This window comes from Phyllostomus hastatus, unplaced genomic scaffold (assembly GCF_019186645.2).
Source record: "Phyllostomus hastatus isolate PE091 unplaced genomic scaffold, TTU_PhHast_1.1 phas_contig_62, whole genome shotgun sequence".
Classification (NCBI taxonomy): domain Eukaryota; kingdom Metazoa; phylum Chordata; class Mammalia; order Chiroptera; family Phyllostomidae; genus Phyllostomus; species Phyllostomus hastatus.
Window position 1 is genome coordinate 2,995,689 of NW_025333921.1, and position 26,036 is coordinate 3,021,724.

The 26,036-nt window shown below is 37.6% G+C and overlaps 1 protein-coding gene across 1 annotated transcript in view; it reads left to right on the forward strand.

Moving 5' to 3' along the window:
- Nucleotides 1-26,036, forward strand: part of TTC6 (tetratricopeptide repeat domain 6) — a 227,119-nt gene that overhangs the window by 110,749 nt on the left and 90,334 nt on the right. The window lies entirely within an intron of this gene.

Genomic DNA, 26,036 nt, shown 5'->3' on the forward strand with positions numbered 1-26,036 from the left:
TTAAAATGTCTATTTTCTAAAGAGCACTTTATAAACATTTAGTTAGAATCCTTGGCATGGAATTTTAGATTTTGGGTTTTAAAATAAGGGAAATCACTAAAAATATTTAAACACCTAGATAGCGTTACTCATTGGTGAACAGCCTTCTGAACATCCATCTTGTGTGTGCATGTGCTTAAGCCATGTGTGGCATTCTGTAGAGCAGCAGTCCCCAACTTTTTTGGTACCAGGGACCGGTTTCATGGAAGACTTTTTCTACCTGGGCGGGGAGGTTGTGGGGATAGACAGGAGGTGGAACAGGCTGGAACAGGCTGTAATGCAAGCAAAGCTTTGTTGGCTCATATTTTTATCTCAAATTTTATGGCTTTCTTTTTAAAAATTAAATCTCCGGTCCATCTATTATTAATTTGATAAGAAGAATAAGCATTAGTGTTTTCCAGAATAACTAGCCAATTGTATAATATTATTTATTCAATAAATACACTCTTTCTCCTTAGTTTGAAATGCCAGCTTTGCACACTTTAAATTCCAGTGTGTTACTGAGTCTATTTATAGACTTACGTTCCATGTCACTGACTTGTCTATGTAAAATTGCCTCTGTATTTTGTTGGTCCACCATTAATAGAGTTAGCAAAAAAGCCATCCTACAAAAACTAGCTGACTTTCTTAAATCAGGTACCCCTTGTAGGTAGCTTTTGGGTGGTAAGCAGTGCTTAGGCTATAGATCACCAGATCTAACCTTCAACTCAGCTTCAGATTACTAGGGAAATTCTGAGTCACATTAAAAAAAATGTGGACAGACTGTTAGTTCTATACATTAAAACAACAGCAACTACCACAATATTGGAAAACTACAGTTTAAGTGTCAGAATTCAGTGTTTAATTTCATTTAATATTTTGCTACAAAAGAATAAAAACATTTTAGCAAATATGAAAAATATGCAAGAAAATACAAAGAAGAAAAAGTTACTCAAAGTCTTGCTATCCAGACATAATACTATTTATATTCTTAAATATATGATTCCAAACTTTCTATATGCAAATAAATTGTATTAATTTGGGATAATGCTATGTACATGTTTTGTAACCTGATTTAAAATTTTTTCTGGGTGTTCATTCTTTTAAATTATATTTTATTGATTATGCTATTACAGTTGTCCTAATTTTTCTCCCTTTGCCCTCCTCCACCCAGAATCCCCCACTCCCTCAGGCAGTCCCCACACCATTGTTCATGTCCATGGGTCATGTGCATAAGTTCTTTGGCTACTCCGTTCCTGTACCATACTTTATCCCCATGGCTATTCTCTAATTACCTATCTGTACTTCTTAATCCTCTCCCCTCTTCACTCATTCCCTCACACCCCCCTCCAGTCTGGCACCCATCAAAATGCTCTCTGTATCCATGATTCTGATTTTTAAATTTATTATTTTGTGATTATATTTCCATGTCAAGAAATACAGACCTGAATAGTTACTTAAATCAATCAGCAAATATTTTTTGTGTACTTCCTTTGTGTCAGGCATAGAGTTAGGTACTAGGGAAGCATTTGCAAACAAGAGAAACATAATGTCTGCCCTCAGACAACTCGGAGACAAGCAGTGAAGAAAGGTAGTGAATTAATTCTTGTAAATGTCACAGTTAATATGCAGGTGTGCAGGGTGCTGTGGAAACATGGAAGAAGAGCCCTTCACTATCTTAGGAGGTTTGAGGAAATGATACTTAAATTGAAACCTGAAAAATGAATAGAAGATAGCTAGGAGGAGGGGAAATAATATATTTTAGGTCCTTGCTACTCAAAAATATAGTTCATAGTCTAGCAGCACCAATATCACCTGGAAACTTGTTAGAAATGCAAACAATTCTTATGTACCTTGGAATTTGAGAGTCCCTGTTGTGGACAATTGGAACTCATCTGAAAATTGGAAGGAAGTCCAGCATCAGAAGCAACAGGAGAAGCAGTAGTGCAACCGAGGCTATAGAGGAGACAAGAGTCAGATTATGTAGGGTTTTTTAAATGTCCTGTATGTGTACATTAGGGCATGTGTGTGTGAGGGCTGGGGTTGGCGAGATTCTTATTCTCAGTATACTAGGAAGGTATTGATAGTGGGGTGTTTTGTTTTGTTTTGTGGAAGAATAACATGGTCAAATTTGCTTTAAGATAGCACCCTCCTCATCTTGACTTTTCAGTAGCATTTGGTACAGTTGCATTTGCTCTTCTTACAACACTTTTATTCCTTGACCTTCAATGCCACAATTCTCTCTTGCTTCTCTTCCTGCCTCCCTGGCTATACCTTCTCAAGTCTCCCTTGCTGGTATCTCATCTCTTGACTTCAAATCATTGGAATGCTCAGGCTTATCCCGAGACCTCTCTTCTCCCCTCTCTATACTCTCAAAGTGATCTTACTCAGGACCATGGCCTTAAATACCATCTATATGCTGATGATTATCATTTACGAAGATAAACATATAAGGATGTTTCTCATCCTTGTAATAACAAAAACTGGAAACAACTCAGTGTTTATCAATGGAAGACTTTTTATGGTGCATCCAGTGATGGGATGGATTGCAATATGATAAAGAATGAGGTAGAGCTCTGTGTGCTGACAGGAGGTAGAACTAAATATATAAGTTGATATGTGATTATATAAACAATTTTGTGTCAAAGGAAATTAAGGAAACTTAATTGTGGCCTTGTTTTCATTGTAGATTGTACACTAAATTCATAAAAAGTGAAACTGTACTCTGTCTAATTTTTGCTTTATTTGTATGGTATATGTTTTTCTTTTTATTTATTTATTTATTTATTTGATATTGTTGTGATTTTTATTCAAGTTGGTATCCTGATTAGAATAAGAGCAGTGAGAAAATTATATTTTACAAACATTGCATCAATACTACATCATTATGATAAGGCTTTACATTGTATATAGAGAAAAAAATAACATTGGAATTAAAGCAATCACATGTGCAAACCAGCACAACACTGACACAGAATTTAATAAAAGGCTCTTTTGGTTAGATGATGGTTTATATTGCTGTATGCAGGTCAGTCACTACTTCGAAGGATAAGCTTTGAATAGCTTCTTTCATTAAAAAAAATTCTTCCCACTGACCCATGGTAACTAGATGAAGCCTTCAGTAATTTCCACTCATGTCACTTGCAATCACTGTGCCAGAGATTCTGATACATCTGGCTGAACACCTGTTTTATTTATACAAGATCAGTCTCACTTTGAGTGACCACGATCCTGACCAAGAGCATGTATGGCAAGCATTTAATCAAAGATGTCCAATCGGAGTTAAGTGGAAATGTGGAAGAACTGGTCCTTGCCCTGTTCATGCCAACTACATATTGTGCTGCCTGAAATTTACTGAATGCAGCAAAGGGAGCAGGAACTCAGGAACCTGTATTGATTAAAATTCTGTGTATAAGAACTTATCAGGAAATCCAAGAAATTGTCAGATGATGTCAGTCAGAATTTGGAAGAGACCTTACAAGGATATTAGCTCAGATACATCCTTTTATTTGTAAGCTTTTTTACTCGTGTCCCTTATAGAGTGGATAGATTTGAGTATTTTTTAAGCCAATAAGAATATTTTAAAACAATAGACAATAATTTATTGTCATATCAGATGTGTTTGGTATTGTTTTTGTCATCATTTTGTATTTTCTTTCTCTTTTTTTGCTTCTTTCCTATTTCCTATAATGTCATATTTGTTTACATTGTCTATGTGTTTTTATGTTTTTATTATTATCTGATATCTAATATTTTAAGATAAAAATCTGAAGCCAGCCTGTTTTACTTGCATATAATTTGTTTCTTCTTCACTCTTAGTTGCTTACAGGGGTTAAAATTTTGTCTCAAATTAAATAATATCACTAGCATATGTTTGGGAGTGTATTGCTTTTTAATTAATATTTCTTGGCACACAGAAAGCCGTTTGGATATGCAAATACAACTCTTCAGTGTAGGATGCTTTCTGTTTTATTTTGAATAGTGTTTCCAATCTATTTGGTGTATTTCTTCAGGAATATCAATTAGCCACATACTGGATCTTCATTATCTTTCCTCTATAGTTATTATCTCTCAAATCTTTGTTCCATTTTCTGAGTTGTAAATTTTTTAATATTCCTTCTAACTACCATTTTAATACTGCCATGGCATTTTTTAATTTTTTTCTTAATTCTTCAACCTCTTAAGAAAACTAAGTCTTTTGTCTTATTTGAACTTCTGTTCCATCTGAACTTTGTTACCTGTTTTGTAAAAGTACAAAAAATTTCCTTGAAAAAAAAAACCAACCCTTTCTTTTTAATTTCTATAATACAATACATCTTTTTCAAAAGAATGTTTTTCATATAACTTTTTGAATGATATATTTCTTTCTTATACTTTGCAGACTCTGCATGGACCTCATGTTTATTTTTTGTGTACTCACATTTTAATAAAGTTAGGGCATTTCTGGCTGCCCAAAGTTAATATTGGACAGATTTATATGGCATTTGTTGTCTGTTCATATTAGAGGCATTAGAATACTACTTTTAAACCTTAAGTAGGAGAAGCAGAAGATGCAGATTTATATTACTAATTTAATTACTCAGAATACTGGAAGGTGTTGGGAGTAGGGTGGGGCAAGATCTAAAAATTTTGCCTCTACAGTTTTTTTCCAGAATGTATGTATGTATGTATGTATGTATTATTTTTAAATATATTTTATTGATTATGCTATTACAGTTGTCCCACTTTCCCCCCTTAGTTCATGTCCATGGGTTGTACATATAAGTTCTTTGGCTTCTCCATTTCCCATACTATTCTTAACCTCCCCCCATCTATTTTGTACCTACTATTTATGCTTCTTATCGCCTGTACCTTTTTTCCCATTCTCCTCCCTCTCACCCTCCACTGATAACCCTCCATGTGATCTCCATTTCTGTGATTCTTTTCGTGTTCTAGTTGTTTGCTTATTTTGTTTTTGTTTCTGTTTTTTAGGTTCAGTCGTTGATAGTGATTAGTTTATTGTCAATTTACTGTTCATAGTTTTGATCTTCTTTTTCTTCAATAAGTTCCTTTAACATTTCATATAATAAGGGCTTGGTGATGATAAACTCCTTTAACTTGACCTTATCTGGCAAGCACTTTATCTGCCCTTCTATTATAAATGAAAGCTTTACTGGATAGAGCAATCTTGGATATAGGTCCTTGCCTTTCATGACTTTGAATACTTCTTTCCAGCTCCTTCTTGCCTGTGAGGTTTCTTTTGAGAAACCAGCTGACAGTCTTATGGGAACTCCTTTGTAGGTAACTGTCTCCTTTCCTCCTGCTGCTCTTAAGATTCTCTCCTTATCTTTAATCTTGGCTAATGTAATTATGATGTGTCTTGGTGTGTGCTTCCTTGAGTCCAACTTCTTTGGGACTCCCTGAGCTTCCTGGACTTCCTGGAAGTAGCCATTTCCTTGGCAACATTGGCGAAGTTCTCCTTCATTATATTTTCAAATAAGTTTTCAACTTCTTGCTCTTATTCTTCTCCTTCTGGCACCCCTGTGATTCGGATGTTGGAACATTTAAAGTTGTCCTGGAGGTTCCTAAGTTTCTCCTCATTTTTTAAAATTCTTGTTTCTTCATTCTGTTCTGGTTGAATCATTATTTCTTCCTTCTGCTCCAAACCGTTGATTTGAGTCCTGGTTTCTTTCCCATCACTGTTGGTTCCCTGTACATTTTCCTTTATTTCCCTTTTCATGGCCTTCACTTTTTCCTCTATTTTGTGACCATACTCAACCATTTCTGTGAGCATCCTGATTCCCAGTGTTTTGAACTCCACATCTGGTAGGTTGGCTATCTCTTTGCCCCTTAGTTGTATTTTTTCTGGAGCTTTGATCTGTCCTTTCATTTGGGCCATTTTTTTTTTTGTCTCTGCTCACCTGTTATGTAGTAAGGGTGGAGCCATAGGTATTTACCAGGGTGGGACAACCTACAACTACACTGCCTTGTGGTGCTATATGTGGGGAAGGGGTCCAAGAAGGAACAGTGCTACTTGCTCTGCTCTTGACCAGCTTTCAGTCACTTCCCTTCTACCCACAAGCAAATTGGGCCCTTCTGGTGCTGATTCCCAGGTGTGTAGGTTTGTGTATATTCTAGGACCCTGTGGATCTCTCCAATGAACTCTCTCCTATGAAGCTGAGAGTTTCTCCCACTACCACAACCCCCACAGCTTTTTTCAATCAGAGGTTTTGAGGCTTTATTTCCCCACACTAGAACCCTGGGTTGCATGGTATGTCTCACTGCCCAGTTTTTCATCCTGGTTTACCTGCATGCAAATATGGGACCTTCTGGTCCTCCAGCCACTGCCTTGCTGTGCATCCTCTCTGCCCCAGCTGTCCATCTCCACCCCTCCTACCAGTCTGGATGAATGTTTCTTCTTTAACTCCTTGGTTGTTGGACTTCCATACAGTTCGATTTTCTGGCAGTTCTGGTTGTTTTTTTGTTTTTAAATTTATTGTTGTCCTTCTTTAGTTTTGTGAGGAGGCACAGTGTCTCTAACTATGCTTCCATCTTGGCTGAAAGTCCACCTCAACAGTTTTTGTCTGTGATTATTAAAACTATTGTAGAAGAGGCTTACCTTTACTATTGGTTTTTCTATATAATAAAGATTATTTTAAGCTTTTTTTCCCTGTGCATGCATATATATACATATATATATATCATATACAAATGACATACAAATGTTGTTTTGAAACTATATATTCTTTTGAGGATATTATTTTAAAATGGAAAGGCAGGAACTTGGGTAATTATTTTGACTCACTATCTTTACTACTTATAGTTTACAAATCAACTACATAAAGTATATTTCCATTCAAAAGACTTCATCTGAACCCTACAAACAGGGTTAAAAGTGTCTATTAGAAAATCATTGAGGTGCATTTATTATGTAATTTAGTTTTTAACAAAACCTCTACGTAGCAGATAAAATCGTTCCATTTCCCAAATGAAAAATTTGCCGTTCAGAGGTTGTGTGCTGTCCATGTATATAAAACTGGTAAAAGGTTATCACAGATAACCCAGGTATCTGTGATTCTAGGTGTGGTTTCCATTATATGCCACTGATTTGTGAATATCTCTTTCTTTTTGTGCTTTGTTCTGAATTTTTGTTATCTTGTTTTCAGAACCATCACTGGTATAAGCCAGGAGGAAACTGAGAAGCTCTAGTTGAATAATTTGAGATAATCCTATTTTATTCACCCTTAGTGTTTTGTGTTTGATCCATTGTGACCAATTTTAAAAGCAGAGTTTCTACTCATAATAGGGTAATGTTCTATCTTATATTGCTTTTTCCCTCTTAGAAATTAAAATCTTGTTTCTGAGTCCTAGGCCGTGGCTGGGGCCTTGATAACTGTGGGAGTCTTCCCTGGTATAAATTACTTAATTACTGGAAGCCTGCATGAAATACTGCCTGGTTTTATATTCCCATCACTGATTTCCCCTCACAAGACTGGGACACTCTCCCATGCTAGGCCTTTCTGATATCACTTGTGGCACGCAACCTATGGTCTATCACCCTGCATTTAGAATATTGTGTTCTGTCTTGTGCTCTACATTTCCTTCCAACATGGCTACTTGGAACTGACTTTCCCCTGCCATCCCCATTTTCTGCATTGTCCTGCCATTCCTCAACAGTCAGGTCCAGTCCTTTCCTGCCCCCTATCACACCTTACTTGGCCTTGTTCCATGCTGCACAATACAGGCAGTGACCCAAGGTATTATGCCAAAACACATAAGACTTAATCCTTGTTTGTGACCTAGCCAGTGATACGTGTCACAGAAGCACATATGTCAGAGTCATAAGTGAGCTAAGCCTTGCCCTAGTCTACACCTGTCATATTTATGGATGAAGAAACTGAGGCAAAATTCTGCATCCCAAAACACAACTGGTGGTAGATTTAGACTATAATTAATAGTAACCTCAATTAGAGTTCTATTATATCCATTTTCAATTAATAGCTGCTACCTAGGTAAGTCTTATGCACATTTTAAAAAAGTACAGATTGGGATGACAAAAGTCATTTCAATAAGCACTGCCAATGTCTGATACAACATTAGATTAGTATATTTTTGTTTTTATATGGAAATATCAAAAAAGGAATTATTCAGACATATATCTGATGTAACTGTGAATATGTGAAAGCTAGGCTCTTTAAAGCACAGCAGTGTCATTCCACAAGATGTCACTGTTTGCATGGAGCAACGGAGTTACAGTGATTAAAAATAAATCCCCCTCCCTAATCATATTTTGTAATAAAATTATATACTTACATACTTATTCTTCTTTAGATTTATTATTTTATGAGGACTCTATTCCCTGAATTAAAGAAAGTTTTCAAAGTATTCATTACTACTGATGCAGATGTTAAAGATTATACTACAGAAAATTAGTCATAGTTTAGCATCTTCAGGAGGGTGAACTCCTAAAGTCTTTTCTAGATCTAGAAGTTGGCTTTTCAAACAACATGTTTTGTAAGTTACTGTTTTCTAATTTGGACCGTTACCCAATAAGTGGGTTGTGATATCAATTTAGTGGCTTGCTACCAACACTTTAAAAATGCCTGGAATGGAATATGTTATTGGATGTAACTGTTACTTGGTGAAACTTTTATACATGAGCACTCTTAAAGTGTCCCTGTATATATCTTCTTTAAGTTGGATAAAAGTGACTATGAACTTCATCCTGTGAAGCCTCCCCAAGGTTTTGTACCCCAAGGAGCAAAATAAATTTACTGAGGAAGGGAGAGTGAAGCTATGATGGGGAAACACTGTAGAGTCACACTGAGGAGGAGCGGGCGTTGTTGGAGAGAGAACTCTGCTGCATACTTCACAGAATGGAGCTCATTGTGACCTTTATGTGACTCACAGATCATGTGTGTGGAGATTTTTAATGAGTGATCACAGCTTAGAACAAATACTTTCCAAACTTCCCTGCTACAATAAGGAATATATTTTATATCTTTGGCCCCGTGGGAGACTGATATTGACTGGGAAGGAGCTTTAATTCACTCTAGAGAGATGAGTATGTTTCCTTCATTCAATCTCCTCAATGATAATAACAATAATGACTGTAATAGCAACCACTTATTAAGCAAAACTTGTACACATATTATTTCTGAGCATGAGACCATGAAAGACCCAGTCACTGTTACTATATATAGATGAAGAAACGGAGACTTAGGAAAGAAAAGTGACCTACTCCACAGAGTACACCAAATGGCTGAACTGGAGCTAAAATCCTGGGGTTTAGCCTCATTCCAAAAGCTAGCTCTTTGACAATATCAGTGATGTTTTTTTTAGGCTTTCTTTGAGGATAAGGGCCATACCCTGGAGTGCCTGATAAGTGTATCAGGCCCCGTCTCAGGTCCACTGAATTGGAATATTTAGAGGAATCTGAGAAGCTATAGGTTTGATAAACACCCAGCATATTTTTATCGTCAGGCTATGTCAGGAAAGATTGCAGCACATCAGTGGTTCTCGAACTTCAGTGTGCATCAGAATCACCGCAGTGCTGGTTAAAGCACAGGTGGCTAGGCCCCACTTTCAGAGATTATGATTCATTAGGTGTGATGGGGTCCAAGATTTTGCATTTCTAGAAAGCTCCTATGTGATGCTAATGATATTGGGTAGGAAACACACTTTGAGAACCAATGCTGACCCATAACTCTCAGTTCCCCAGGACAGGGTGAAAGATTGGATTTTGCTGTTGGACTTTTTTTCACTCAGCAAAAATTCAACAGCATCTAATACATTTGCATCCAGGGGAAACAGAAAATGAATCAGTGGAAGATACACAGAATAAAATGTATTTTATATTCTGTGTTAAAAGAAAAACTCAGGAAATAAAGATGAATTTTGACTGGGCAGAGGGGCACTGTAAGTCTCATGGAAGAGTTGATATCTAAAAGCATTGTTTTCATTGATCGCCACACTATATTGTAATTTGGTTTGCCTGTCTCCCCTATTGTGCCTGTAGTAATCTCAGCACCTATGGCACCTTTCAGAGAGTGAATGTAGGTTGGGCCAGATGTTAGGGGAGGGATGGGGGATTCACAAGATGGTGCCTAGACTGTGAAGGACCCCAAATGCCAGGCACAGGAGTTTTTACTGTGGGTATAGTCATTAAAGTATTTGGAAAGGGGGTGATTGATGATAACTCTGGCAAAGGTATGTGACATGGGTTTCAGGAGGGAGAGTTTGGAGGTAAGGGACCAGCAAAGATGACATTACAGGACTCAGATGAAAGAAAATGCAGTGCATGGAGCAGAATCAGAACCAGTGATTACGGTTGGGAGTGAAGCAGAGCCTGGAGTTGAAGAGATTTTCTGTCTGAAAAACTGAAATGGTGGTGTTTTCCAAAGGGGAGAGCTCTAGAAAGGATTGGTTCCTCCCTCTGGAAACAAAGAAGGAAGCAGGGAAAATCTGGACAGGAATTTCCAAATGATTCATCTTTGTCATACAAGAACAGTTGCTAACCTTGGGTAGCCTTTCCACTAAGGTTCCCCACTCATGTCCCCCAGAACTGTGTACTCTAAAATGTCCAACGACTTATGACTTCTTTCACTTTCCTTCCAACCAACCAGTATTTCTATTTTTTCAGTGCAGATTTAGAATATAAAAAGACACTAAGTTGTGAATGATTCTTACTACCTTGTTTTTGGTTTAGGATCAAATGAAAATATAACACTGCCTCAAGGTAGCTTCTCCTCCCTGATCTTACAAATGTTTTACTGATCTTGATGTATGTTATTTCCTGGCATTCTTCTAGCCCCTAGACTTCACTCTGTTCTTTGTTTTTCCTGAATGTATTAGTCAAGACTTCGTTGCAGAAAAAAGTCGATTTTCAGCTATTTTAAGCAAAAGGGGATTTAGTAATAGGAATTCGCTGCTTATAATAATCAATGGAAAGGCTGGAAAAATGGGCTCTAGGCAGGGGGTGTTTCCAGGGTTGACTCATATACCAGGCTTACCTGGCTGCTGGGTGCTGTGCCTTCTGGCCTAGTCAGGAAGGTGGGAAATCTGGAAGCTAACATGCAACACACCACCTTAGCTGCCCATGCACAACCAAAAAATAACCCCCCACACCCAAAAAGTAACTGGAATACTGCCACAGAACTCAATCTTGCCATGACCACTTCCCTGTAAAACACTAGAACCTTCTGCCTTTCAAAAATTGTATATGAGTGCATCTGGCTAGTGGATCTTGAATCATGTCCAGGACATTGGCTGCAGAAGAATTTTATCTGTCCATTCTCAGGAGTTTAGGAAAGCACATGAGAATTAGGATAGATTGGGTGTTGAGTCACAGCCTACGCTATTGTGCTGTGAGTTGACTTTCTTTTTGAATTCAAATATTTGACTAGGTAAGATAGGAAACTTTTTCCATGACTCTACTTTGGTAAAGCCCTTTACCAGCTTAAGTTTGTGTGGGCCCATGTTTTACACAGCTGGTATAATGGAATTAGAGGGTTTCAGTATGTCATTAAGTAACTGCTTAGTCTTCACATTTGGCTTGAAGGTAATGTAACGGTTAATATAATCGCATCTCAAAAAATTGAGGAAACATTGGCTCTAAATACTTTCATGTGAAGTTGATATGGCTGTATTCTGTGTAGATTCACTTTACACTTATTTTATATTTCTTGTAAATACTGCAGCACAAATTTTAAGGCAGCCTGGAAGTCAGTCATTAGTGACATATTTTGCCTTTGAATTTTGATTTAGCTCATCTCTATGATATAATTAAGGCTTTTGTTGATAAGTTTTGTACCTCATATATATCCTAATGTATATGTAGTTTGTAGCACAGAAGGAAAGACCTGATACTATAACAGATTTCTGTTCATCTTGGCAAGATATGAATCAAGAAGACAAAATTTTAATGTGAGAAGGGAGTTCTGCTAACACTGATGCTTTGCCTCACTCTACCATGTAAAAGCATTTTCTTTCTTTTTTTTTTTTTCTCTCTTATTTACTGTTACTTCTTGTTGAAGGATAGTTGCCTCCATTTTCAACGGCCACCACGGCCCCCTGCCCCACCCATCTGGGCCTCCCACCCTTGAACTTTCCCCCTTTGACTTTATCCATGTGTTCTTGATATATGTTCCTTGATGGACCTTTCCCTGTTTTCCCCCATTATCCCTCTCCCTTCTCCTCTCTGGTTACTGTCAGTTTGTTCTTTGTTTCCATGTTTTGGTTTCTATTTTGCTTGCTTGTTTGTTTTGTTGATTAGGTTCTACTTAAAGGTGAGATCATATGGGTATGTGTCTTTCATGGCCTGGGTTATTTCACTTAGCATAATGCTCTCCAGTTCCATCCATGCTCTTGCAAAGGGTAGGGGCTCCTTCTCTCTTTCTGCTGCATAGAATTCCATTCTGTAAATGTACCATAGTTTTTTGATGCACTCATTTACTGATAGGCGCTTAAGTTGCTTCCAGCACTTGGCTATTATAAATTGTGCCACTATGAACATTGGGGTGCATAGGTTCTTATGGATTGGTGTTTCAGGGTTCTTAGTACATAATCCCAGCAGTGGAATTGCCGGGTCAAAAAACAGTTACATTTTTAGTTTACTGAGGAAATTCCATACTGATTTCCATAGTGGCTGCACCAGTCTGCATTTCCACCAACAGTGCACTAGGGTTCCCTTTTCTCACATCCTCACCAACACTTGCAGTTTGTTGATTTATTTATGATGGCCATTCTCACCAGTGTGAAGTGGTATCTCATTATGGTTTTATGTTGAGCATCTTTTCATATGTCTGGACCATCTGCATGTCCTCCTTGGAGAAGTGTCTGTTCTTTGTCAGATCTTTTACCCATTTTTTAACTGGGTTGTTTGTCTTCCTGGAGTGGAGTTGTGTGAATTCTTTATATATTTTGGAGAATAAACTCTTGTCTGAGGTATCATTGGCAAATATGTTTTCCTATATGGTTGATTCTCTTTTCATCTTAATGCTGTTTTCTTTAGCTGTGAAGAAGCTTTTTATTTTGATGTCATCCCATTTGTTTATTATTTCCTTTATGTCCTTTGCTGTAAGGGACATAGCAGTGAAAATGTTGCTGCGTGGAATATCTGAGATTTTCCTGCCTATGTTTTCCTCTAGGACTTTTATGGTGTTATGATTTATATTTAAGTCTTTTATCCACCTTGAATTTATTTTTGTGTATGGTGTAAGTTGGTGATCCTTTTTTTTTACATGTAGCTGTCCAGATCTCCCAACACCATTTGTCGAAGAGGCTATTTTTACTCCATTTTATGTTTCTACCCCCTTTGTGGAATATTAATTGGCCATAGAAACATAGGTTTACTTATGGGCTCGCTATTCTGTTCCATTGATCTATGTGTCTGTTCTTATGCCAGTACCAGACTGTTTTGATTACTGCAGCCTTGTAATATAGTTTGATATAATATAGTTTGAGGTATGGTGATCCCTTCTACTTTGTTCCTCTTTCTCAAAATTGGATATGGTTTCTTTTGCATCATCATTCACATGTATCATATCATCTTGCATTAACCCCAGATTATTGAATCCTGCAGCACTGTAATACCATTTTCAAATACCTTCCAGCCACCGGCTTGATGCTACAGCTGCAGGCCTGCTCACCATTTTGATTGGACACTCTGTCATTGGTATTTTAATAGGGATTGAATTGAATCTATAAATTGCTTTGAGTAGCATGGAAATTTTGATGTTATTTCTTCCAGTACATGAACATTGTGCATGCTTCCATTTGTTTGTGTCTTCCTTAATTTCTTTTCTTTAGTGTTGTATAGTTTTCTGAGTATAGGTCTTTTATGTCCTTGGTTAGGTTTATTCCTAGGTACTTTATTTTTGTTGTTGCTATATCAAATGAGATTTTTTCTTGATTTCTCTTTCTGATATTTCATTGCTGGTGTATAAAAATGCCTTCAATTTCTGAATATCAACTTTGTATCCTCTGTTTTGCCAAATTCACTTATTAGGTGGAGTAGTTTTTTGGTGGAGTCCATAGGATTTTCTATACATCCTGTCATGTCATCTGCAAACAGTGACAATTTTGCTTCCTCCTTTCCAATTTGGATGCGTTTTATTTCTTTTTCTTGTCTGATCACTGTGGCTAAGACTTCCAATACTGTGTTGAATAGAAATGGTGAAAGTGGGCATCCTTGCCTTGTTCCTGATCTTAGTAGGAAAGCGTTTAGTTTTTGCCCATTGAAGATGATATTGGCTGTAGGTTTCTTGTATATGGCCTTTATTATATTGAGGTATGCTTCCTCTACTCCCACTTTGCTGCATATTTTTATCATAAATTGGTGCTGTACCTTATCAAATGCTTTTTCTGCCTCTATTCTTATGATCCTGTGATTTTTGTTTTATTTTGTTTATATGATGTATTATGTTTATTGATTTACAAATTTTGTACCATCCTTGCATGCTGGAGATGAATCCACTTGATCATGGTGTATGATCTTTTAAATGAATTGCTGGATGCAGTTTGCCTCAATTTTGTTGAGGATTTTAGTGTCTATACTCATCAGTGATCTTGGCTTGTAGCTTTCTTTCTTTGTTTTGTCTTTATCTGGTTTTGGAATTAGGATGATACTGGCTTCATAAAAAGAATTTGAGAGTCTTCCTTCTCCTTATATTTTTTGGAACAGTCTGAGAAGGATAGGGGTTAGCTCTTTCTTAATGTTTTGTAAAATTCTCCTGTGAAACCATCTGGTCCAGGGCTTTTGTATGTGGAGAATTTTTTATTACTGTTTCTACTTCACTAGCTGTTATTGGTTTGTTCAGACTTTTTGCTTCTTCTTCACTCATTTTTGGAAGATTGTCTTTTTCTAGAAATTTGTCCATTTCACCCAGGTTTTCAAATTTCTTGGCATAAGTTGTTTATAGTAATTTCTTATTATCCTTTGTATTTCTCTGGTATCCGTTGTAATCTCTCCTCTTTCATTTCTGATCTTATTTATTTGGGTCCTCTCCCTTACTTTTTTTTTTTGTGCTGAATCTAGTTAAAGGCTTGTCCATTTTGCTTATATTTTCAAAGAACCAGGTCCAGGATTTATTGATCCTTTAGATTGTTCTTTTAGTCTCCATGTCATTTAATTCTGCTCTAACCTTGGTTATTTCTTTCCTTCTACTCACTCTGGGCTTTGTTTGTTGTTGTTCCTCCAGTTCTGTCAGATGTAAGGTTAGGTTGTTTATTTGAAATGTTATGTTTCTATTTTTTTTACAAGCCTGTATCACTACCACCTTCCCTCTCAGGACTGCGTTTCCTGTGTTCCATAAGTTTTGAACTGTTGTGTGTTCAGTTTCATTTGTTTTCAGAAACTTTGATTTCTTTCTTGATGTCATTATTAACCCATTCATTGTTTAATAATATGCTATTCAATATCCATAAATTTGAGTGTTTTTGAGTGTTTTCCTTGATATTGGTTTCTTGTTTCAGGTCCTTGTGGTCTGAGAAAATGCTTGATATGATTTCAGTTTTCTTGAATTTGTTGAGGTTTGTTTTGTGTTCTATCATGTGGTTTATCTTTGAAAATGTTCCATGTGCATTTGAAAAGAATGTGTATTTTGCTTCTTTGGGATGAAAGGTTATGCATATATCAGTTAAGTTCATTTGATCTAGGGCATTGTTCATTGCTGCAATGTTTTTCTTGATATTTTGTTTGGAAGATCTATCCTTTTTTTGACAGTGAGGTGTTAAAATCCCCTAGTATAATTGTGTTGCTGTCTATATTTTTCTTGATGTCCTCCCAGATTTTCCTTGTATAGTTGGGAGCTCCTATGTCAAGTGCATGTATGTTTACAATGTTAATATCTTCTTAATGGATTCTTCCCTTGAGTATTATGAAGTGTCCTTCTGTGTCTCTTTTTATGACTTTTGGTTTAAAGTCTATTTTGTCTAATGTAAGTATAGATACCTCAGTTTTTTTCCCTGTCCATTTGCTTAGAATGTTTTTTTCCCAACCCTTCACTTTCAGTCTTTGTAGACCTTTTTTTTCTGAGTTGGGTCTCTTGTAGGCAGCATATGTGTGGGTCATATTTTCTTACCCATTCAGCTACCCTATGTCTTTTGATTAGAGCATTCAATCCATTAACATTTAAGGTTATTATTGATAGGTACTTATTCAGTTTTCCCCTTTTGTACCTATGCTCCTCTCTCCCTCTCACTCTTTTCCTTCATCTTCTTATAGCAGTCCCTTTAGCATATCTTACAGTGCTGGTTTGGTGGACACATATTCTTCAGCCTTCTTTTTTCTGGGACACTCCTTATTTTGCCTTCCATTTTAATTTAGAGCCTCACTGGGTAGAGTATTCTTGGTTGCAGGCCTTTGGTTTTCATAACTTAGAATATTTGTTGCCATTCTCTCCTGGCTTGCAGTGTTTCTGTTAATAAATCAGCTGCTAGCCTTATAGGACCTCTTTTGTATGTTATTACTTGTTTCTCCCTTTCTGCTTTTAAGAGTCTCTCTGTGTCTTTAAAGCTTGGCATTGTAATTATCTTGTGTCTTGGAGTAGACCTCTTTGGGGTCATCTTGATTAGGATCCTCTGTGCTTCCTGAACTTGTATGGTTTTTCTACTCTCCAAGTTTGGAAAGATTTTTGTCATTATTTTTTCAAATAGGGTTTCTATCCCTTGTTCCTTTTCTTTTCCTTCTGGTATTCCTATGATTCAAATATTGTTGCATTTCATGTTGTCTTGCAGTTCCCTTAAGCTCTCTTCATATTTTTTTTTTTCATGCATCTACTCTACCTGGGTATTTCTTTCTACTTTGTCTTCCAGCTCACTAACTTGGTCCTCTGCTTCATCCAGCCTGCCTGTAATTCCTTCTGGTGTGTTTTTTTATTTCAGAAATTATATTCTTCATTTCTTCCCAGTTCTTGTTTATAATATCTTTTTCCTTTTTAATACTTTTGCAGTTCTCACTCAGTTCTTTGTAGTCTGTGGGTTCCTTGAGCATCCTTATAACCATCCTTTTGAATTCTGTAGCTGATAGTTTGCTTGCCTCCATTTCATTTAGCTCTTTTAGTGGGGAGTCGTCCATTTCTTTTGATTGCAGGTTCTTTCTTCATCTCCCCATTTTAGGTGAGTCTTTTTGTTTGTTTCTGCAATTCCTGATGCTCTTCTTTGCTAACTATCTTTGTAGGGTGAACTTCTATGGTAAGAATTCTGTGGGACTCAGTGGTGGTCTCTTTGATTTCCTTGTCTGGATGCTCTAGGGTTGCCCCCTTTTTTTCATTTAAGTGGGCTCTCTAGTTGTTGTTGGGTTATACCCATTGGTGGCTCCTTTGTTGGTGGGTTCTCTCCTCCAGCAGTTTTACTGGTATTCACAGCTCCCACCTTATTTTGTATGTGATCTGGGGCAGGGCGAAGGTGTAGTGGATTATGACAACAGGAGAGTATTCTATGAGATTTAAAGTACCAACAAGTAGAGAAAAGATAGGAGATCCTTTGGAGAAGTACAGCAATAATGGTGATATGTCATGTAACCAGTCATCTTTTTTAAAGATAAAAAGAGATAAGACTCTTGGTAAAGGGGGGAAAATGTAAGCTGACTCCAGAAAGCAGAGCACTTATGCTAGGTTAGATGGTGAGGTATAGTGAGAATAAGGGATAGAGACTTGCTATAGTGTGTGAGAGAATGAGGTTAACCACAACAGTAATAAAGCTCATGAAGATAGTAAAATGGACCAAAACTAGGGAAGGGTGCTGTGTGGGTACAGGAATAACAATAACATGAAAAGATATTAATATGATCTGAATAAAAAGAATAAAAAGTAAAAGACCAAGAGTAGTGTGTTATAGAAATACGAGTAAAGTGAAGGAAGATAAATTAAAATGCAATATGAAAGGGAGAACAAAGGAAACCAGTCAAAGAATGAAATCAAACAAAGCAAAAAAACTGCATAGAAGGAAGAGAAACAAACAAAAAAAAAATAGTAAAAAATAATAACAAAAGTAAAAAGTAAAAAATAAAGTGCAGTTCTGTAGGATAGCAAAGTGAATTTTGTCTCAGTTGTTGGGGTTAGCCTTCTGATCTCTCTCCGGATCTTTGATCCCTTCACAGCTCCAGGTCTTACTGTCTTACACTTGGAAGAAAAAAGAAAGCAACAGTGCCCCCTGCTGACTTTAAACCCACCAAGTGGGTTCTGCTGGTCTTCCTGGATGTTGCAGGCAGAGAAGGGCTGGGCTCCATTTTTTTTATTTCTTTCCTGTGGTCTGTGTTGGGAGCTTGGTTTGGGCTCCAATATTCACTGGTATCCAACTTCCATCCGAAGCCCGTGGAGCACTGTGTGGCCCCCACTGTCCATATGCACCAGGCTGGCATCTATAATCCGCCTTGTTGTGCCATCCTTTGATTAGCACATGAGGTACACTGAGTGGAAGCAACTCACACCCCTTCTCTCTCTTTGCTGGGCTGGACACTGCGTGTTCGCAAAGTCCCTTCAGGGCAATTTAGTTCCCCTATTAAATTAAGTCTCTCTGGGGACTTCTACCCTTCTGAGCCTCTGCTGCCCCACTTTGATCAGCCCGTGAGGCACCCTGAATTTGGAGCAAATCACGCCCCTCTTTCTCCCTCTTTGTTGGCCTGGCCGTGGCATGGGAGAACTCCTTAAACAGCTGCTGAGGGCTATTTTTTTTTTTTAGTAAATTCCCCTTGTTTGTGTCCACCATTCTTTACAAGTGCCCAGCTATCACCCAGCCTAACTCTCTGACCAGTCCCGAGACTATCTGGGTCAGGGTCAGTTGTGGCCCAACTCTTCTCCCATCTCCAGGTATCACCCAGCTCCCCAATTTCTCTGGTACAGGCCCAGCTGGAAACCACAGTCCCAGCAGGGCAACATCTCCTCTGTGCATCTCCCACTGCATCTTTATCCTCCCAGCAATTTCAGGCATACAGGTCTGTCCTGGTGTGCGACTGGCTTCCCTGCTCTGGTAGGGGAGGGAGCTGCAGAGTTATAATCACTGATCTGGTTTTCATTGAAAAACTCCTGCAGCAGCTGCTGTCCCTGGTGCCAGGTGCCAAGTGCCAGGCTGGGGACCACAGCAGCCATGGTCCCCACACAGATCCCTGGGACCTTACGATTCCCTATGCAATCTCCTTACCATCTGTTTTTCAACATCCTCTACAACCTTTGGCTTCCAAACTTCATGTAAGCTGGGTTTCTGGTGGCTTTTCACTCTGTTCTTCAGAAGATCAGCTAGGTGTCCCAGTTGGATTCACAAGCAAGTAGGTTTAGCTCCCACCTTTGTTGCCACCATCTTCCATCTCTTACTTTTATTATTTTATTTTTTAAAAATATTATTATTGTTTTTGCTATTATAGTTATTCTGATTTTTCCCACTTCATCCCCCTCCACCCAACCTGCCCCTCACTTCCATAGTCAGTCCCCCCAGCATTGTCAATGTCCACGGATCCTTCATGTGTGTTCTTTGACTAATCCCTTCACCTCCTTTCGTTCAGTCCCCATGTACCCCCACCCCTCCTATAGCTGTCAGTCTGGTCCATGATTCTATGCTTCTGGTTCTGTTTTGTTCATTAGTATATTTTGTTCATTAGATTCCTCTTGTAAGTGAGATCATAGGTATTTATCTTTGACTGACGAACTTACTTCACTTAGCATAATGCTCTCCAGTTCCATCCATGTTCTTGGGAAGGGTAGGAGCTCCTTCTTTCCTTCTGCTGTGTAGTATTCCATTGTGTAAATGTACCGCAGTTCTTTGATTCACTCATTTACTGATGGATACTTAGGTTGTTTCCAGCACTTCGCTATTGTAAATAGAGCTGCTATGGACATAGAGGTGCATATGTTCTTTTGAAGTGGTGATTCGGGATTCTTATTGTATATTCCCAACAGTGGAATCACTGGGTCAAAGACAGTTCCATTTTTAGGGGTTTTTTTTTTGAAATTTCACACTGCTTTCCACAGTGGCTGTACCAGTCAACATTCCCACTAACAGTGTACTAGGATTCCCTCTTCTCTACATCTCACCAGCACTTGTTTGTTGATTAATGATAACCATTTTAGGAGGTGTGAGGTGATATCTCATTGTGGTTTTAATTTGCATCTCTCTAATAGCCAGCAATGTTGAAAATTTTTTCATACGTCTATGGGATATCTGTATGTTCTTCTTGGAGAAGTGTCTATTCAGGTCCTTGGCCCATTTCTAAATTGGATTGTTTGTCTTCCTGGTACTGAGTTGTATAAGCTCTTTATATATTTTGGAGATTAAACCTTTGTCTGATATATTGTTGATAAATATGTTCTCCCATGCAGTCAGTTCTCTTTTCATTTTGATGATAGGTTCTTTAGCCATGTAGAAGCTTTTAAATTTCATGTAGTCCCATTTACTTATTTTTTTTCTTTATTTCCCTTGCCCTAGGGGATATATTGGCAAGAATATTGCTATGCAAGATATCTGAAATTTTACTGCCTATGTTTTCCATTAGGACTTTTATGGTATCATGACTTATATTTAAGTCTTTACTCCATTTTGAGTTTATTCTGGTGTATAGTGTAAGTCAGTGGTCTAGTTTCATGTTTTTCCAGTTTAGTTCTCCCAACACCTTTTATTAAAGAGACTATCTTTACTCCATTGTATACTCATGCCCCCTTCGTCAATTATTGACCATAGAGACATGGGTTTATTTCTGGGCTGTCTATTCTGTTCCATTGATGTATGTGTCTGTTCTTATGCCAGTACCAGACTGTTTTGATTACAGTGGCCTTGTGTAGTTTGACGTCAGGTATTGTGATCCCTCCAACTTTGTTCTTTGTCAAGATTGAGGAGGCTATTCAGCGTCATTTTTGGTTCCATATAAATTTTTGAAATGTTTGTTCTAGATCTGTGAAATATGCCATTGGTATCTTGACAAACATTGTATTGAATCTATAAATTGCTTTGGGCAGTATGGACATTTTAATGATGCTAATTCTTTCAATTCATGAACATGGTATATACTGCCACTTATATGTATCTTCCTCAGTTTCTCTCTTCAGTGTCCTATAGTTTTCCTAGTACAGGCCTTTTACCTCCTAGGTTAAATATATTCCTAGGTACTGTACTTTTTTTGCTGCAATAGTAAATGGGATTGCTTTCTTAGTTTCTCTTTGAGACAGTTCATTATTGATGTATAATAATGCCATCGATGTCTGAATATTGACTTTGTATCCTGCTACTATGCTGAATTTATTTATTAAATCAAGTAGTTTTTTAGGAGAGCTTTTAGGATTTCTATGCACAATATCATGTCATCTGCAAATAATGACAGTTTTACTTCCTCCTTTCCAATTTGGATGCCTTTAATTTCTTCTTCTTGCCTGATTGCTATGTTTGGGACTTCTAGTACTATGATGAATAAGAGTGGTGAAAGCAGATACCCCTGTCTTGTTCCTGAGCTTAAGGGAAATGCTTTTAGTTTTTGGCTATTGAGATGACATTGGCAGTAGGTTTTTGTATATGGCCTTTATTGTGTTGAGGTATCTCCCTATATTCCCACTTTGCTGAGTGTTTTTGTCATAAGTAAGTGCTGGATTTTATCAAATGCTTTTTTCACATCTATTGATATGATCGTGTGATTTTTGTCTTTCACTTTTTATTATGTATAATATTTATTTATTTGCAAGTATTGTACCATCCTCGTATCCCTGGAATAAATCATGCTTGATTATGGTGTATGATCTTTTTTATGTATTTCTGAATCTGGTTTGCTAATATTTTCTTGAGGATTCACTATCTATGTTCATCAGAGATATTGGCCTATAATTTTCTCTTTTTTTAAGATTTCATTTATTTTTAGACAGGGGAAGGGAGCAAGAGAGGGGGAGAAGCATCAATGTGTGGTTGCCTCTCACACGCCCTCACCCAGGGGCCTGACCTACAAGCAAAGCATGTGCCCTGACTGGGAATTGAACTAAAGGGTCACCACAAAGGGATACTGAGTCACACTAGCCAATGCTGGCCTGTATTTTCTTTCTGTGTCGTGTCTTTACCTAATTTTAGAATTAGGACAATACTGGCCTCATAAAAAGAGTTTGAAAGTCTTCCCTCTTTTTCAATTTTTTGGGGAATAGTTTGAGAAGGGTAGGTGTTAGTTGTTCTTTGAATGGTTGGTAAAATTCACCTGTGAAGCCATCTGGTCCAGGGCTTTTGTATCCTGAGAGTTTTCTGATTGCTGCTTCAATTTCACTAATTGTTATTGGTCTATTCAGGTTTTCTGCTTCTTCCTGATTTAGTTTTGAAAGATTGTATGTTTCTGGAAATTTATCCATTTCTCCCAGCCTGTACAATTTCTTGGCATATAGTAGTTCACATTAATTTCTTACAATCTTTTGTATTTCTGTGGTATCAGTTGTAATCTCTTCTGTTTTATTTCTGATTTTATTTATTTGGGTCCTCTCTTCTTTTTTCTTGATGAATCTGAGTAAAAGTTTGTCAATTTTGTTTATCTTTTCAATGAACCAGCTCCTGGATTCGTTGGTCTTTTGTATTGATTTTTTAGTCTTTGTCCTTTATTTCTGCTCTGATCTTGAGTGTTTCCTTCCTTTTACTTGCTCTCGGCTTTGTTTGCTGTTCTTCTTATAGTTCTTATAGGTATAGGGTTAGGTTGTTTATTTGAGATTTTCTATTTTCTTTAGGTAGGTCTGTAATGCTATGAACTTCCCTTCAGGACTGCTTTCCCTTTGTCCTATAGGCTTTGGGTTATTGTATGTTCATTTTCATTTACTTTCAGATACTTCTTTATTTTTTTCCTTGATTGCATTATTAACCAACTCATTATTTAATAACATGTTATTTAGCCTGCATGTATTCAAATACTTTGTTTTTTTCCCTTGAGTTTGATTTCTAATTTCAGGCCATTGTGATTCAAGAAAATACTTGATATGATTTCAGTTTTCTTGATTCTTTAAGGCTTGTAGTATGTCCCACCATGTGGTCGGTCTTTGAAAATGATCCATATGCATTTGAGAAGAATTATATTTTGCTTCTTTGGGGTGAAATGTCTTGTAGATGTCAATTAAATCCATTTGATCTACTGTGTCATTTAATAATGCTATATCCTTGTTGATTTTTTTGTCTGGAAGGTCTGTCTGGTAGAGTGTTAAAACCCCCTACTGTTGGGGGTTATGGCTGATCTTTCTCTTAAAGTCCTTCAAGATTTTCTTTATATATTTAGGTGCTCCTATATTGGGTGAATATATGTTTACAAGGGTTATATCCTCTTGTTGGGCTGAACTGTTAACTATTATGTAGTAACCTTTCTCTTTTACTATGGCCTTTGTTTTGAAGTCTATTTTATCTGATACAGGTATTACTACCCCTGATTTTTTTCATGTCCATAGGCATGTAATATCTTTTTCCATCCCTTTACTTTCAGCCTATATAAATCTTTTGTTCTGAGGTGGGTCTTTTGTAGACAGCATATGTGTGGGTCATATTTCTTATCCATTCAGCTACCTCATGCCTTTTGATTGGGGCATTTAATCCACTTACTTCTAAGGTTATTAGTGATAGGTACTTTTTAATTCCATTTTTTCCCTTTGTACCTGTGTTGTTCTCTCTACTACTACTTCTTCTTAAGGCTGTCCTTTTAGCATCTCTTGCAATACTGGTTTGGTGGAAATGTACTCCAGCATTTTATTGTTGTTTTTGCCTGGGAAGCTCTTTATTTTACCTTCCATTTTAAATGAGAGGCTTGTTGGGTAGAGTAGTCTTGGGTGCAGGTTCTTACTTTTCATTACCTGAAACATTTCATGCCAGTCCCTTCTGGCCTGTAGTGTTTCTGTTGAGAAATCAGCTAACAACCTTATTGCATCCCCTTTGTAGGTAACTAACTACTTCTCTCTTTCTGCCTTTCGAGAGTCTCTGTCTTTAAACTTTGTCATTTTAATTGTGATGTGCCTTGGTGTAGGCCTCTGCAGGTTCATCTTAATTGGGACTCAGTGTGCTCCTAAACTCATATGACTTTTTCTTTCACCAAGTTAGGAAGGTTTTCTGTCATTAATTCTTTGAACAAGTTTTCTATCCCTTGCTCCATTTCTTCTCTTTCTTGTGTCCTTATGATGTGAATATTGTTACATTTCATGTTTTCCCAAAGCTCCCTTAAACTGTCCTCTTTCTCTTTTAGTCCTTTTTAATTTTGTTGCTCTGATTGGGTGGTTTTCTTCCTGCCTTGTTTTCCAAATCACTGATTTGATCCTCTGCTTTGTGTAGTCTGCTTTTAATTCCTTCTAGTATATTCTTCATTTCAGATATTGTGTTCTTCATTTCTGTCATGTCCTTATTCATAGTTTCTGTGTCTTTTTTTATGCCAATATAATCCTCTTTAATTTTCTTGAGTGTACTTATAACCATACTTTGATCTCTACATCTGATCATTTGTTTGCCTTAATTCCATTTATTTTTTTTCTTGGCCACTCCTCCTTTTTTTCATTTGTAGATTGTTTCCTTGGCTCTCCATTTTAGTTATCTGTTTTTGTTTGTTTCTACATATTAAATAGATCTGCTTTGACTCCCTGTCTTATGGGGTTACCTTTTTGTGGAAGGAGTCCTGTGGTACCCAATGGTGTAGTCTCCCTAATCTCCTGATCTGGATGGTCTAGGAATGCTCTTTGTGTGGTGTGGGTTATGTGGACTCTTCTCTTATTGTTGGGCTCTGGTTGTTCTTGGCCCATTCATTGGTTGTATCTTACTTCCAGCTCTGTCTGTGAGGCTCTATGCCTACCCCTCTCTTATAAGCTGTTGTGCAGGTGCTGATAGAACAAAGCAAAACAACATAAAAAACAAAACCCAAACAAGCAACACTCCCAGCTACAACAGCAATATCAATGACAAAAGAGCAAAGAACAATAAAAGTGGGAAGAGAAATTGAATAGTACAGAAAGGGAAACAAAAAGAAAAAAATAGAATAAGAGAAGACCAAAGGAAAGAAAAGTGATTATGAGATAAGAAAAGGGTCAAGAACTAATGCAACTAATGGGCTGAAAGAGGAAAACTGGAAAAAAGAGGAATAATAATGAAAATAAGAAAAGGAAAGTAGAAGGCAACAGTGGGGTAATTAAACATAAGAGTAAAATAAGGATATCAAAGAAAAAATAGAGCAACAAAAATAGAGGAAAAAAGGAAAAAAGAAAATATAATAAAAAGCTATGGAAAGGGAAAAAATGATGAAAATAATAGATCAAAGAGCGATTCTTTTCAGCAGAGTTTAGTACTTGCCTGCTGGGTTCTCCCTTTGGACATGACTCTGATGTTTCTGAGGCTGGTGTAAACCAGTGTCAGGGGCTGTCCATTTCCAGCCCTTGGCAGCATTTTCAAAGCTACTAGCCATCCACATTTTGTGGCTGATTCATCTGGGCTTGGCTGGGCCTGGGATGGGCCAAGCTGCTCCATAAAGCTGGCTTTTATCAGTACTGGGTCCAGGGGCATCAGCAAACAATACGAGTCACTGCAGGATCTGCCTCTGTCTGTCTGCCTGCTGGCCTGCTGCCAGCCTTAGATTAGTTATAGACCCGACTATTTCTGAGAGGGCTTCTGTTCAAATCAGGCGGATGGGACTCTTGGATCTCCCATGGCAGGTGCCGATCAGACTTCAGGGAAGATAGTGAGTGTGTTTCCCTGCCCCTCTGCCACTTAGTCTAAGTCTGTTTGGGATTATTTCCCGGTATTCAGCAGGGTGGGGCTCCTAGTAGGCTAATCAGTGGGGCCTCCAGAGTCCAGGTTTTGGGTCTGCTGGAAACTGGGAGAATGCTTCTGTGGCTGTCCTGAGGGGGACGCACCCGTGTGTGTCCCAGGAGAGTGTATGGTATGACTGCACTCTATAGCCAGTCCCTGGCACCCCCTGAGTTTGCTGTGTTGTTGTCTCCTCAGCAGGAGTTAAGATACAGGATGGGGGGAAAGGAAGAAAAAAAAGAAAGAAAACCCACACAAAACAGAACAAATAAACAAACATATCAACTAAAAGGGAAAAAAAGATTCAGGGTAGAGCAAGCAGGATTATAGAA